This window comes from Schistocerca cancellata, chromosome 2 (genome assembly GCF_023864275.1).
Source record: "Schistocerca cancellata isolate TAMUIC-IGC-003103 chromosome 2, iqSchCanc2.1, whole genome shotgun sequence".
NCBI lineage: Eukaryota > Metazoa > Arthropoda > Insecta > Orthoptera > Acrididae > Schistocerca > Schistocerca cancellata.
Genome location: NC_064627.1, coordinates 324,760,018 through 324,777,182, shown reverse-complemented (window position 1 = coordinate 324,777,182; position 17,165 = coordinate 324,760,018).

The following is a 17,165-nucleotide window of genomic DNA, read 5'->3' as shown; positions in this document are numbered from 1 at the left end:
ACTTCATTTCCTTATTTCTAACATTTTAAAATTGTACGTCGACTTTAGATGACATGTAAGTCATAGATGTTCTTATCTCTATTTAGTGAACGTATTTTCAGTCATGTTTTGAACATTGTCCAGCTACACTTTATCAACTAATGTTTCGCCCCAAGGGATATCGGATTTTAGAGAGTAAATTAATATGCAATATGTCGTTCTTTTCAAACTTTCACATATACATTTCTTCTTTCTTTATCGTCTTTTGGCCATGCAATTAAAGTAGGCACAAATGCAGTGATTAAAAAGAAATGATTAGTGTACATTCGCATTCTCTTTACATCGTTCTGCTCTTGTTGCTCCCATGGCGATGGACTGTATCTCCTGTACAGAAAGAGTGATCTACAGGGTGTTTCAAAAATGACCGGTATATTTGAAACGGCAATAAAAACTAAACGAGCAGCGATAGAAATACACCGTTTGTTGCAATATGCTTGGGACAACAGTACATTTTCAGGCGGACAAACTTTCGAAATTACAGTAGTTACAATTTTCAACAACAGATGGCGCTGCAAGTGATGTGAAAGATATAGAAGACAACGCAGTCTGTGGGTGCGCCATTCTGTACGTCGTCTTTCTGCTGTAAGCGTGTGCTGTTCACAACGTGCAAGTGTGCTGTAGACAACATGGTTTATTCCTTAGAACAGAGGATTTTTCTGGTGTTGGAATTCCACCGCCTAGAACACAGTGTTGTTGCAATAAGACGAAGTTTTCAACGGAGGTTTAATGTAACCAAAGGACAGAAAAGCGATACAATAAAGGATCTGTTTGAAAGATTTCAACGGACTGGGAACGTGACGGATGAACGTGCTGGAAAGGTAGGGCGACCGCGTACGGCAGCCACAGAGGGCAACGCGCAGATAGTGCAGCAGGTGATCCAACAGCGGCCTCGGGTTTCTGTTCGCCGTGTTGCAGCTGCGGTCCAAATGACGCCAACGTCCACGTATCGTCTCATGCGCCAGAGTTTACACCTCTATCCACACAAAATTCAAATGCGGCAACCCCTCAGCGCCGCTACCATTGCTGCACGAGAGACATTCGCTAACGATATAGTGCACAGAATTGATGACGGCGATATGCATGTGGGCAGCATTTGGTTTACTGACGAAGCTTATTTTTACCTGGACGGCTTCGTCAATAAACAGAACTGGCGCATATGGGGAACCGAAAAGCCCCATGTTGCAGTCCCATCGACCCTGCATCCTCAAAAAGTACTGGTCTGGGCCGCCATTTCTTCCAAAGGAATCATTGGCCCATTTTTCAGATCCGAAACGATTACTGCATCACGCTATCTGGACATTCATCGTGAATTTGTGGCGGTACAAACTGCCTTAGACGACACTGCGAACACCTCGTGGTTTATGCAAGATGGTGCCCGGCCACATCGCACGGCCGACGTCTTTAATTTCCTGAATGAATATTTCGATGATCGTGTGATTGCTTTGGGCTATCCGAAACATACAGGAGGCGGCGTGGATTGGCCTCCCTATTCGCCAGACATGAACCCCTGTGACTTCTTTCTGTGGGGACACTTGAAAGACCAGGTGTACCGCCAGAATCCAGAAACAATTGAACAGCTGAAGCAGTACATCTCATCTGCATGTGAAGCCATTCCGCCAGACACGTTGTCAAAGGTTTCGGGTAACTTCATTCAGAGACTACGCCATATTATTGCTACGCATGGTGGATATGTGGAAAATATCGTACTATAGTGTTTCCCAGACCGCAGCGCCATCTGTTGTTGAAAATTGTAACTACTGTAATTTCGAAAGTTTGTCTGCCTGAAAATGTACTGTTGTCCCAAGCATATTGCAACAAATGGTGTATTTCTATCGCTGCTCGTTTAGTTTTTATTGCCGTTTCAAATATACCGGTCATTTTTGAAACACCCTGTATATTTGTACTTGGCAGAACTGATTACATACTGACATAATCGTCGGTATTGCTTTCGTTTCCCCAAGGTTATAAATATTTCGATTTCGGAAAAGAAGCTCTGTATTTGGCCAAGATGTCGAAGAAGATGCGGAGACGGCGGTTTGAAAGCGGACAGAATAAGTACGAAGAAGGGCATCCCTTACCTGAGGGATCGCTACTCAAGCTACCTGGCGAAGGGGCAAGTGTGGCTAATGTCCGGCGTGGCAAATGTCCGGCGTGACAAATATCCGGCATTCGACCTATCCATCACCCATGCGGTTAGGAACAGTCGCACGATCTGTAGAAAATGTGGTGGTGATCCGTCGTGCATAACTACGGCCGTTGTCTTTCTGCAAGAGTAACGTTCTCCATCTCCTGTTAATCCTTTTGGTGAAGTGTACGGCTCTATCAGTCTGTCATGGACAATTCCTGCCTATTCCTCCAAATTCCTGATGGCTCACCTCCATGATTCCTTGAGGGTTTGCATCTGCCCACATGTGCGTACTGTGGTAATTTACTACGCCATATATTGGGAATTATGATTCATTTCTGAATGAAATCAGGCTGTGTACCACGGATCTTGGTTTCCGGACATTTCATTATAGGGATTAGTTCTGACCATTGCATCCACTTTTGTTTAAACACCCTGAATTACACACAGTCAACCCCGATCCATATGGTCTAAATTGCAGCCCAATTAGAGACACGACTCCGTCAACAACCAGATGACGAGCGAGTCGTTGTGACATGGATTACTACAGGCAACAAACTAGAAACAGTCGTATGAATTTTTCAAAGAAAAACTAATACGTCGCGCAAAATAAAATTTGAATTGCAGAAGTGTGTAGTGTAACACTGTGCGAAATATTAGCTTTATTCAGTTACTTATGTCGATTAATTGAAGTATTGGTTAATTCTAAAAATTCGGTACAGAATCCAATATAATGCATATCAGTTGACAAAATTTGGTTACATGTGTTGTGAAACTGGCTCCTGGCTCAGACCACTGCATACTGATTGCAAAATTCGCTCTTTGTAGAAGTGGTGTAGAAGGCGTCAGATCGTAATAAAAGACTGGAAAAGTAATTAATACAGATACCATCACACCGAAAGTGCAAATGTCAGTGTCACACACACACACACACACACACACACACACACACACAGATATATACAGGTGTTGCAGATGTAAGCGCAGATATTGTGATCACTGGTACCTTAATACGTACCCACTCCAGTGTGTTAGTTGTTTTTCCTCTGCACCTAACAGTCTTCCCACAAACACGTCAGATAATGTACTGCCTGATGCTTTTCCTGCACAGTCGTAACTGCACCACTGATTGGACTACACCTGTCAGTATAAATGGTTCAAATGTCTCTGAGCACTATGGGACATAACTTCTGTGGTCATCAGTCCCCTAGAACTTAGAACTAAAACGTAACTAACCTAAGGACATCACACACATCCATGCTCGAGGCAGAATTCGAACCTGCGACCGTAGCGGTCGCGCGGATCCAGACTGTAGTGCCTAGAACCGCTCGGCCACTCCGGCCGGTCCTGTCAGTATAGACGAACCGTTTCGGTCCATGGATCCACACTTCAACACCTGACTTGCCGCCCAGGGGAAAACATAGTACTCCCAATAGCTATAAATATTAGTCTGCAAATGAGGCAAATATTGATGTAATGTTGTCCAGTACACTGTCATCAGTCAGTGCATTTATATCGGTAACAGCTTGTATATACAGGGTGTAACAACAGGTTATGGCCAAACTTTCATTACTTTATTTCCATGTTAGAACTCATTTCCTAGTTCTCTTCATAATCACATTAATGATGGGAAACACTTGTAAACAAATAGTAACAACGTTACGTGAAACGGTTTTTTTCATGAAATGTTCAAAATACTTTCTTGGTTATGTTTGTTTAGAAGTGCAGCACGTTGTAATTCTTGTGTTCACTACCGGTGTCTGTAGTTCCAGTGGTAGGAAGGTAATGTCGACGTGTGACTGACTAGCTTCATTACTTGTGTTGGCATGCGACTAACGTCAGTGCTCTACTAGCTTCAAGCACATAGCATCATCTGTTCAGTGTTCATCATTTACTTTGCTTCCAGTACATTGGAATGGAAACGTACTCAAATGCGGAATTGGCAGATGTCGATTTGAAACAGCAGATGGTAATGGCTGTGGCGCTCAACGTTTGTTTCGGGAGAAATTTCCAGAACGACTGTGCGCCGACAGGGGGACGTTTGTACCAACTGATCGTCGTCTAAGGGACCTTGGGACGTTTAAGACCTCTAGTCGCGACTGTGGGAAACCTAGAAGGGCGAGAACACCTCAACTGGAGGAGGAACTTAGTGCAGCTGACGTTGCCCCAAGTATCAGCGTAAGACAATTAGCTGCATAAGCCCACATGACGGTCTGGAGAGTGCTCCATGGCAACCTTCTGTATCCGTACAATGTACAGCGTGTGGAGGGATTATTAGCAACAGATGTTCCTGTATGGGTACACTTCTTCGAATCATGTACCCAGCAATACGTCAAACCTGTGTGCTGTTCACAGATTAGGCTGAATTTCGAAACAGATTAATAATGTGCTGAAGAGTTGTAGAAACTGGGCTCCGACGAGGAAATGAAGCGTTTCTGGAGCCACGTCCATATATTTTCTTCCTCATTATGTGACGAATGTGTCCTGAATATTTGGCCATCCATTGAGTTACACCCTGTGTAGGCTATATTGAGTATGCAATCCTAAGGCAACTTGTACGTTTCACCATCAACATAGATTTACCTTACACTCTCGCTGCAGGAAATTACCGTATCTATCAACGTGAAGTACTAGCGGAAATGTTGGAGAATGAACTGCTAGAGGTCAGGCAACGATTATTGTTCCGGCAAGATGAGGCCCCACCACACTTTGTCGTTGATGTCAGAGAACGTTTAGACAAAGTTTACCAGAATTGTTGGATTGGGAGGGCTGGGTCAGTAACGTGGCCACTACTTTCTCCCGACCTCCTTCCTACGGAGTTCTTTTTGTGTGTGGAGATGAAGCGTTTCCTGTACGAGACACCGATAGACACCCAGAAGAGTTGGTTGCCCGATTGGCTAAAGCTGCAGCCATTATCGTGAAACACCTGGTTGTTCTGAGCGTGTTAGACCAGTGGTTCTCTGCCTAGGGTAATTACCCCTCGTGGGTAATATGTAATTTTCTGAGGGGTAGAAACGAAAGGGTTTAATTGTGTTTCGGTCACGAACCTAATTTTTAAAGGTCATTATTATTATCGATATTAAGAATACTGATTACTTGAGTTACCAATAATTATATTTATTCTGAGCACTAGCATTAACACGTAATACAATGTGGTGGAGATTACAGCTTGTGAAACGAGTGTATCAAAATCATCTTCCTCTCACAGTTCACCCACAATAAAAATACTTTGTACTTCGTAGCATGCATCAGTGAGAGTAAAATACCCCATAAAAATGCTTTCTCGGAGTTATACGTAGTTCCCGTAAGGAACTTTCCTTCACTATCCACGTCGCAAGAGGTAAACGATATAATTGACAGCACAGTAAAATAATAAATACGTAATGGCTAGCATACTGCAATAGGTCCTACGCTGTATTATTATTGTTGTTGTTATCATTATTATTAATGGCAGTGGCTAGACACAAAGCACTGACAGCCTTAAGCCTTCCAGTTGTTGCCGATTCAGAAGTAAGGAATGCAGCAATCAGACGATTTACTAGCAGTAAGCCTAAGTACAATGCACACATTTTAATTTTGTGTATTTGCAAGTGCAAGGTGTGGGTGAAGCAGCGTCTTAGGGAAATGGCGCCGGCCGTTGTGGCCGAGCGGTTCTAGGCGCGTCAGTCCGGAACCACACTGCTGCTACGGTCGCAGGTTCGAATCCTGCCCCGGGTATGGATGTGTGTGCTGTCCTTAGGTTGGTTAGGTTTAAGTAGTTCTAAGTCTAGGGGACTGATGACCTCAGATGTTAAGTCCCATAGTGCTCAAAGCCATTTGAACCAATCTTAGGGAAATGAGTGGTACCGAGAGAGCATGTTTTGTAACAAGTGTCTGCCATCAGTGTAAATAGTTAGCGTTCTTTTCTGAGGCGAAGTTGTAGGTAGTACTCGCAGTGTACTGACAAGGGAACCTCCCCATCGTACCCCCCCCCCCCCCCCTTATATTTAGTTATAAGTTGGCACAGTGGGTAGACCTTGAAAAACTGAACACAGATCAAACGAGAAAACAGGAAGAAGTTGTGTGGAACTATGAAAAAAATGAGCAAAATATACAAACTGAGTAGTCCATGCGCAAGACAGGCAACATCAAGGATAGTGTGAGCTCAGGAGCGCCGTGGTTAGCGTGAGCAGCTGCGGAACGAGAGGTCCTTGGCTCAAGTCTTCCCTTGAGTGAAAAGTTTACTTTCTTTGTTTTCTCAAAGTTATGGTGTGTCCGTTCGTTCATTGCGTCTCTGTTCACTGTAATAGGTTTAGTGTCTGTGTTTTGCGACCGCACCGCAAAACCGCGCGATTAGTAGACGAAAGGACATGCCTCTCCAATGGGAACCGAAAACATTTGATCGCAGGGTCATAGATCAACCGATTCCTCCACAGGAAAACACGTCTGATATATTCTATACGACACTGGTGACGGCATGTGCGTCACATGACAGGAATATGTTGTCGACCCACCTAACTTGTACACTTGGCGAATGGGTAAAAAGATTCTTCTACCTTGCCCGATTTAGGTTTTCTTGTGGATATGATAATCACTCCCAAAAAAGTGATGAAAACATAAGAGTTTGTCACATAAACTGCAACAAATGAATGCAAAAGTTTCGCAGTCGCACAGTTTTCCCTATGCTCTGTCAAAACATACGTTTTTAACGTTTTCAAATTTTTCCGTGTGTAGACCGTCAAATCCTTCATATGTCCAAGCAAATATGAACATGTCATGGAATTTTGGAGAGCGAAGTTGATTGTGTGTGAGTGCCTGAACTTTGATAATTGTATGAAAATAAAAATTTAACTTTTCACTCGAGGGAAGACTTGAACCAAGGACCTCTCTTTCCGCAGCTGCTCACGCTAACCACGGGACCACTGCTCTCCTGAGCTCAGGTTATCCTTGATGTTGCCTATCTTGCGCATGGGCTACTCAGTGTGTATATTTTGCTATTTTTTTTCATAGTTCCACACAACCTCTTTCTGTTTTCTCGATTGATCTGTGTTCAGTTTTTCAAGGCCTATCCACTGTGCCAACTTATAACTAAATCTGAGGGGAGTGCGATGGGGTGGTTCCCTTGTGAGAATCTCTTTCCAGTCTTTAAAACGAGGTTGTTAGAAATATGCACCACTGATTGTCTCACTGACTCTTTAGTCTGCTATTTAAACCTATAAAAAGTTAATATCATTTATCTTTCATCAGTTTATTTACACTGTAATGTTGACCATCGAGGGGGGAGGGTAAGGGGGGAGGGGTACTAGTTAATACCTGACTGCGTTCGGGGGCAATGGTCTCACATAGGTTGGGAACTACAGTACTGCACAATCATTAGCACGCAGATGACAGTTGTGCATTAATCTAAGCGGACGATATTTCCAGAAACGTCCAAAGGAATTGCTGGGCAAGGGAATGAGCTGGAGTGAAAGACGTAGTTACAGACGCACGTAACATTAGTTGTAGGTTGACGGGACAGTAAGGAAGCGAGTGAGTGGATTCTGAAAGAGAGTAATGGTAACGTCTTTGATTAGCAATCAAAACGTCCTCGATCACGTTCTCGAACCACGATACCGCTTAAATTTTGAATAAAAATCATCAGCAGTGGCCACCGAAGAGTTCCGTCATAAGAATTTACCCTCATTCTGACAGTGACTTTGTTAAAATTGGCGGAGGAGCGGATAGATCTCCAAGGTACTCACTTGCACTTTGTACGGGAATTGTCTCTAAAGGCGGAAGAAACAGCAATGATCAACGACGTGAGAATGCGCAAGGCAATGGAAACCACTGCATTAAAGACACAGGATGTAATTGAACCAAGTGTCATGACGATCACTCCTTTGGCAAAAATTTCCGGAACAGTCCCCATTCGGATTTCCATGAGGGGACTGCCAACGGGGAGGTGATCATGAGGAAAATAGCCGCGCGGCATTAGCCGAGCGGTCTAGGCGCTACAGTCATGTACTGTGCGGCTGGTCCCGGCGGAGGTTCGAGTCCTCCCTCGGGCATGGGGGTGTGTGTTTGTACTTAGGACAATTTAGGTTAAGTAGTGTGTAAGCTTAGGGACTGATGACCTTAGCAATTAAGTCCCATAAGATTTCACACACATTTGAACATTGTTTTGAGAAAAATACTGAATGATCAGCGAAAGGAAAACCTTCTACGAGTCGGGGCGTGGAATGTCAGAATCTTGAATGTGGTAGGGAAGCTATCAAATCTGAAAAGTGAAACGCAACGGCTCAATCTAGATATAGTGGAGGGTCAGCGAAGTGAAATGGAAAGATGACAAGGATTTCTGGTGAGATGAGTGTAGGGTAATATCAACACCAGCAGCAAATAGTATAACGGTCTTAGGATTCGTTATTAATAAGAAGTTAGGACAGAGAGTGTGTTAATATGAACGGTTCAGTGTTGGATTGTTCTCATCAGAATTGGCAGCAAACCAACACCAATAAGAATAGTTCAGGTACAGATGCCGAAATTGCAAGCAGAAGACGAAGAGGTAGAGAAAGTATGTGAGGATATTGAACGGGTAAGTACGAAATGCGAGCTGAAAATAACCAATGACGGACGGAGCAACGAGGACATTAAAAAGAGAATAGCATTGGTAGAAAGGGTATTCCTAGCCAAGAGAAGTCTACTAGTATCATACATTGGCCTTTAATTTTTGAAAGAAATTTCTGAGAATGTATGTTTGGAGCAGAGAATTGTATGGCAGTGAAACATCGACTGCTCGAAAATCGGAACAGAAGAGAATCGAAGCATTTGAGTTATGCTGCTTCAGATGAATTCTGAAAATTATATGGGGTGATAAGGCAAGGAAGAAGGAGGTTCTCGGGAGAATCGGCGGGGAAAGGAATGTATGGAAAGCACTGGCAAGAAGAAGGGGCAGGATGATAGGACATCTGTTAAGACATCAGGGAGTAACTTCAGTGGTAGTAGATGGAACTGGAAAACAGAGACCGGAATACATCAGGCAAATAATAGTAGGTTGCAAGTGCTACTTTGAGATGAAGAGGTTGATCCATGAGAGAAATTCGTGACGGGCTCCATCAAACAGACAGAAGACGGATGACTGATAGGAAGTGGGTAAATGGAAATAGAAACAAGGTAGATGTCTATGCATGAAAACGTGTGTGAAAATGTACAGCAGACCTTCATGAGTCAGTGGAAATGAAGTAGCTGCTGCTGATATACAGGGTGGTCCATTGATCGTGACCGGACCAAATATCTCACGAAATAAGCGTCAAACGAAAAAACTACAAAGAACGAAACTTGTCTAGCTTCAAGGAGGAAACCAGATGGCGTTATGGTTGGCCAGCTAGACGTCGCTGCCATAGGTGGCTCTGAACACTATGTGACTTAACATCTGAGGTCATCAGTCCCCTAGAACTTAGAACTACTTAAACCTAACTAACCTAAGGACATCACACTCATCCATGCCCGAGGCAGGATTCGAACCTGCGACCGTAGCGGTCGCGCTGTTTCAGACTGAAGCGCCTAGAACCCCTCGGACACTGCGGCCGGCGCTGCCATAGGTCAAACGGATATAAACTGAGTTTTTTTAAATAGGAACCCCCATTTTTTATTACATATTCGTGTAGTACGTAAAGAAATATGAATGTTTTAGTTGGACCACTTTTTTCGCTTTGTGATAGATGGCGCTGTAATAGTTACAAACATATGGCTCATAATTTTAGACGAACAGTTGGTAACAGGTAGGTTTTTTAAATTAAAATACGGAACTTTGGTACGTTTGAGCATTTTATTTCGGTTGTTCCAATGTGATACATGTACCTTTGTGAACGTGTCATTTCTGAGAATGCATGCTGTTAACACCACATTGATGCAATAAATGCTCAAAATGATGTCCGTCAACCTCAATGCATTTGGCAATACGTGTAACGATATTCCTCTCAACAGCGAGTAGTTCGCCTTCCGTAATGTTCACACATGCATTGACAATGCGCTGACGTATGTTGTCAGGCGTTGTTGGTGGAACGCGATAGCAAACATCCTTCAACTTTCCCCACAGAAAGAAATCCTGGGACGTCAGATCCGGTTAAATTGCGGGCCACGGTATGGTGCTTCGTCGACCGATCCACCTGTCATGAAATATGCTATTCAATACCGCTTCAACCGCACGCGAGCTATCTGCCGGACATACATCGTGTTGGAAGTACATCGCCATTCTGTCATGCAGTGAAACATCTTGTAGTAACATCGATAGAACATTACGTAGGAAATCAACATGCATTGCACGATTTAGATTGCCATCGATAAAATGGGGGTGGGGGGGCAATTATCCTTAATCCCATAATGCCGCACCATACATTAACCCGCCAAGGTCGCTTATGTTCCACTTGTCGCAGCCATCGTGGATTTTCCGTTGCCCAATAGTGCATGTTATGCCGGTTTACGTTACCGCTGTTGGTGAATGACGCTTCGTCGCTAAACAGAACGCGTGCAAAAAAACCGGCATCGTCCCGTAACTTCTCTTGTGCCCAGTGGCAGAACTGTACACGACGTTCAAAGTCGTCGCCATGCAATTACTGATGCATAGAAATATGGTACGGGTGCAATCGAAGTTGATGTAGCATTCTCAACACCGACGTTTATGAGATTCCCGATTCTTGCGCAGTTTGTCTGCTACTGATGTGCCGATTAGCTGCGACAGCAGCTAAAACACCTACTTGGGCATCATCATTTATTACAGGTCGTGGCTGACGTTTCACATGTGGCTGAACACTTCCTGTTTCCTTAAATAACGTTACTATCCGGCGAACGGTCCGGACACTTGGATGATGTCGTCCAGGATACCGAGCAGCATACATAGCACACTCCCGTTGGGCATTTTGATCACAATAGCCATACATCAACACGATATCGACCTTTTTCGCAGTTGGTAAACGGTCCATTTTAACACGGGTAATGTATCACGAAGCAAATACCGTCCGCACTGGCGGAATGTTACGTGATACCACGTATTTATACGTTTGTGACTATTACAGCGCCATCTACCACAAAGCGAAAAAAGTGATCCAACTAAAACATTCATATTTCTTTACGTACTACACGAATATGTAATAAAATATGGGGGTTCCTATTTAAAAAAACGCAGTTGATATCCGTTTGACCTATGGCAGCGCCATCCAGCAGGCCAACCATAGCGGCCTGTTGTTTCCCCCTTCAAGCTAGACGAATTTCGTTCTTTTTAGTTTTTTCGTTTGATGCTTATTTTGTGAGATATTTGGCCCGGTCACTATCAGTGGACCACCCTGCATATGTAATCCTAATTATGCATTTACTTCTCAGGCTATTGGCCGAGGCGGCAAATCGTAAAATTCTGACATACTCTTCTAGCAGATGGTTTCATAGTTTCAGATGGACAGTGGGGACTGTTAAGACTTGTTTTTGTTGGTGTAGAAACGTCCTTTCATTCATGGGCCTAGTACCGATTGTCAGGTAGTCAACACTTATTTTCATTTCCAGCGAATTCTATCTGATGTGTGTTTAGATGCTCTTCTCCGTTAAACTGCAGAACGAAGATTTCGCGTGGGTCCAACATTCGCCGCCCACTCGCATTTCGGTCGATCTATCACTGGGTCCCATCTCGACGTGGCCTCGGACTTGTCCGGGAGACAAGGCGGCGGCAGATGGTTCGCCCGTCCCTGGCTGGCGCTGGGTTCATGTTGCAAACATGACCGCCCGGACGGGACACAGGTTTCCCGCAGGTTGCGGACCTATGCCGCCTCGGCCGAAAGTGCGATGAATTATTAAAGACCGCGTCGCTGCAAAACAGCTCGTTGGCAGCTGCGGGACCGACCGTCCGAAAAAGGAATCGGGTGACATGCGAGCGACAAGGGTGCAGATGCGCGCCAAGGTTTTCTTCCGTGTCATTTTCTCTGGCACGTTATCGACTGTGTACGGAGCGCATTTCGGAAAATGAACCAGCGGACAACGTAGTCCCCATTCCGGCAATTGGGGAACTAGAGTATCATCTAGATTAGCATCACTTTTGAAATCATTAGCTAACGTGAACTTTCGTGAAATTTGGAAAGTGGGAGAGAGGTCCTCGGAGAACTGTGAAGCTATGAGGGCGGATAGTACGAGCATTAACCGCAAAAGGAGAGGTTCCGGGTTCCATACCCGGTACGGAACACTGGTTTAATCTGCAGGAAAGTATCTCGCTGTTGCAGAGTGGAAGATACATTCTGGAATCATTTACCAGTCAATATTAATATTTCGTGTGGCTCAATGGCCCGGTACAAGTCTTTCAATTGGTACCTTAGTGCAGTGTATTCATTTGACAGTGTCAGTGAAGTTCGCTGCGATGTTACATCAGATATGCATTCATGTCCGAAGGAAAAGATACTGCTAACGATTTACAACCGTATTAAATCATGAAATGTATCTGCAAATTGAAAGTACGGTACCATTACAGATTTCTGCTTAACTACTTCGGCTTTCTGAGCACGCTTCATGGGCAGCACCAAATTTCCATTTGCCCCAGTGTCGAGGAGCGTTGTATCGAACTTTACAGACACTGTCAAATACAGACGCTGCACTAATACATTTCATGTCAAAGCTAAGGCAATCTAACCTGAAAACTAAAGAAGTCTCTCCCTGTGCGGAAATCACATAATTGTGCGAGCGCCATGGTTAGCAGGCACTGGAAGTTCGGGTCTGTCCAAGTAGCGTGCTCGGATAGCCGAAGCGCTGTTACTGAGGGCTCGACGTCTATTAGCGGCATTCGGCACCTACGTCAGTACAGGCATGCTCTCCAAAGTCAGTTACGAGTCGCTAACCCTTCCCCCAGAAAGGAGAGGTCTTGATCTAGTCCACGTCCACGGCAGAGCTGTGGCCCTGTATGTCAGCTCGCACATCGAGCTGTGGCTCCTCTGGAGTCCGTAGCTCCGCCCTCCCTTATGCCCCCACTGACGACGCAAGACATACCCCCACCCTTATACTACTTCGGGAAATTTTACATTGAACATAGCTATGTCCATATCGCAGTACCACCGACGAAACAGGAATCGGCGAAGGATTGTATATCATCTCCTACAGCAGAGGTGCCCACCAAACATCGTGGAGACCAAAAGCCCTCAGGTTAATTGGAAGGTGGTGTGGCGGACGATACACGCGGTTACACTGGATACAGACGTCAGATCCACATGGTTCGTCACAGTCAATGTTAAACAGATCACTCGATCACGCCTCCACAAGATAAATATGGCGGAATCGCCTGTATGTGTAGACTGCGGGATGCCAGACACGGACGAACACCGTCTCGCATGTGGCGCGGCGGAAGACGTATGGCGCTTGGTGCGACAAATTTTGTCGTATTTTCTACGAGTGTCTCCGGAACATATTACACCTCGGTTTCTACTAGTTCCGGATCAACAGCATTTCCCGCGCACCAAAGCCAACGCAGTCACGTGGATCCGTGGGCATGCGGTACACTACTTACGAGGGCTATCCACAAAGTACATTACGTTTTGGAATTAAAAATAAATAAAGTATTGGAAATTTTTTTATTATATACAAATGAAAGCCACACTTAAATACTACTTTTCTACATAGTTGCCATTTAAATTAAGGCACTTATCGTAGCGATGGACGAGCTTGGAAATTCCTTCGTCGTAAAATTCGACTGCCTGCGCCTTCAACCACGTGGTTAATCAGTAACCCGGTAGAAATACGATTTTTGTGGATTTCCTGGAAAGAGGCACTACAATAAACTCTCAAAGGTATTGCCAAACTCTACACAACCTCAGAAGAGCAATATAAAACAAGCGCAGGGGTAAGTTGGGCTCAAAGATCTCGCTGATTCACAACACCCGGGCCCACACGGCAAATGCCACTCGTGAAGTTCTCGAATCTTTTGTAAGGAGACTGTATAGGTTTTCTTATTGGTAACGCCACGTAGCGCTCTGTATAAAATCACTGGCTGTGCTGTGTGCAGTCTGTGGCTAGTTTGCATTGTTGTCTGCCATTCTAGTGTTGGGCAGCTGGATGTTAACAGTGCGTAGCGTTGCGCAGTTGGAGGTGAGCCGCCAGCAGTGGTGGATGTGGGGAGAGAATTGGCGGAGTTTTGAAATTTGTAAGACTGGATGTCATGAACTGCTGTGTATATTATGATTTTTCAACACTATTAAGGTAAATACATTGTTTGTTCTCCATTAAAATCTTTCGTTTGCTAACTATGCCTATCAGTAGTTAGTGCCTTCTGTAGTTTGAATCTTTTATTTAGCTGGCAGTAGTGGCGCTCACTGTATTGCAGTAGTTCGAATAACAAAGATTTTTGGTGAGGTAAGTGATTTGTGAAAGGTATAGGTTAATGTTAGTCAGGGCCACTCTTTTGTAGGGATTTTTGAAAGTCAGATTGCGTTGCGCTAAAAATATTGTGTGTCAGTTTAAGCACAGTCCTGTATAATTTTTCTAAGGGGGCGTTTCACTTTTAAGTGGGAGTTGTTTCCTCATTCGCTGTACAGTCCCGACCTGGCACCGAGCGACTTCCACTTATTCCCAGCAATGAAGAAGTGGTTGGCTATGCAGCGTTTTGATGACGACGCACAGCTTCAAGAAGAGGTAACCACGTGGTTGAAGGCGCAGGCGGCCGAATTTTACGACGAAGGAATTTCCAAGCTCGTCCATCGCTACGATAAGTGCCTTAATTTAAATGGCAACTATGTAGAAAAGTAGTATTTAAGTGTGGCTTTTATTTGTATATAATAAAAAAATTCCAATTCTTTATTTATTTTTAATTCCAAAACGTAATATACTTTGTGGATAGCCCTCGTATTTCACGATGGACCTAAAGATGTATTCGACTTTTGGAACTACCTACAAGAACGTCATTGCAAGATTGTACTGAACCCAAAATACGGACAGTATTTTTCTAATTACTTAGGGAGTGTCCTACGCGACCCTCCACGCATCTGGATCATCAACAGGTAGGAGAAGACTTAAGTTCGATTCTCTGTGGAATAACATACGACATATGTGAAAATGTATCTGGATGATGAAGCGTAAGGAGAGTAGCGACACACCCTTCTGCAGCATATACGCAGCACTTTTTTTTTTTTTTTTCGTTTTCCCCTTATACATTACCTCGGTGTAGGAACGTGCCTAGATATTGTTTACTCAGAGCACGATGCGGTGCTAAGCACATTTATTAAGAATATATTAAAAACAGTAAATAAAAATAAATAAATAAAAATTCCCACAAAAGATTTCCCCTTGCCATCCCTGATAACTTGTTTCCTTGACGGGCGAAGGGGACACTGAGGCCAGGCCTCGGGTTACTACCGCTGATCACTCTGCCCTCCTCGCCGTCCCTTCGGAAAAAAGCGCTTAAGATGACCGCTCGCGTAAAGGGGGAAATCCGGGTTCGAAACCCACTCCGGCACGACTTTTCATTTGTTTACAGGAAACTGTACAGTTCTTAAATCGTATAGCTGTTGTGGTACACTATTCGCAATTTGCGAATGAATTTTGTAATCTTTCAATTGAACCTCACTTCGGTGACCTGCGTGTTCCTAACGTAAGCTATCCCAGGAATCATTTCGGGGAAAAGTTACTTACAGCCTAACGTGGAATCCGTACGACGTTTCCTTCCTAGTGAATCTTTACATCGTTGCAAAGTGAAGGTTAGGTTAAGGGCAGACCCTGAAAATGCGCGGTCTAGCTTTTTTTCCATTTTTTCTTGGTTCCTAAGTCTGTTCCTTCGTGGCTTTCCGTCATTAGGTCTTTACGGATACCGCATGATACCTCTTGAAGTTCATCGTTGACAACTTCACATACAGACGGTGCTCAGTCCGCTGACGGAACACACTAAGCTATCGTGTCGCCGACTGGGAGGCGATGGCGCGACCGTTTGGTTTACAGGCTCGCGGCTGGCGCTTTACTGCTAAACCACGGGGCAGTTTCTGATGCCCGATTCTACATTTAAGTACACTGAAGTAAATGGGAAGTGTTGCATCATGATCACCGTGACCGAACGGTACTAACACTTACTCCAGTAAGTCCATTCCTGTAGGATATGCTGATTAAAATCTCGTCCATTCTATATCTACGCCGGCCGGAGTGGCCGAGCGGTTCTAGGCGCTACAGTCTGGAGCCGCGCGACCGCTACGGTCGCAGGTTCCAATCCTGCCTCGGGCATGGGTGTGAGTGATGTCCTTAGGTTAGTTAGGTTTAAATAGTTCTAAGTTCTAGGGGACTGATGACCTCAGAAGTTAAGTCCCATAGTGCTCAGAGCCATTTTTTTCTATATCTACATCTCCACCTACATCTGCATACACATTCTGTAAGCCCCTGTAAATAGCGTAGCAGAGATTACTTAGCATGGTACTACATGCTAAGATTTATTTCAGTTCCAGTGTAAGTAGGCTGTTTAGGTTTTTTATGTTGGTAACGCCACGCAGCGCTCTATATGAAAATCACAGACTGTGCTGTGTGCAATCTGTGGCTGGTTGGCATTGTTGGAATATTTGCTATTGTAGTGTTGGACAGCTGGATGTGAACAGCGCATAGCGTTGCGCAGTTGGAGGTGAGCCGCCAGCAGTAGTGGATGTGGGGAGAGAGATGACAGAATTTTGAGAGCGGACGATCTGGACGTATGTCCGCCAGAAAAAGGAAATTTATAAGACTGGATGTCATGAACTGATATATATATATATAATGACTTTTGAACATTATTAAGGTAAATACATTGTTTGTTCTCTATCAAAATCATTTGCTAACTATGCCTATCAGTAGTTAGCGCCTTCCGCAGTTAGAATCTTTTATTTAGCTGGCAGTATTGGCGCTGGCTGTATTGCAGTAGTTCGAGTAACGAATATTTTTGTGGGGTAAGTGATTCATGAAAGGTATAGGTTATTATCAGTCAGGGCCATTCTTTTGAGGGGATTATTGAAAGTCAGATTGCGTTGCGCTAAAAGAATTATTATGTTTCAGTTTAGTGTTGATCAGAATAAGT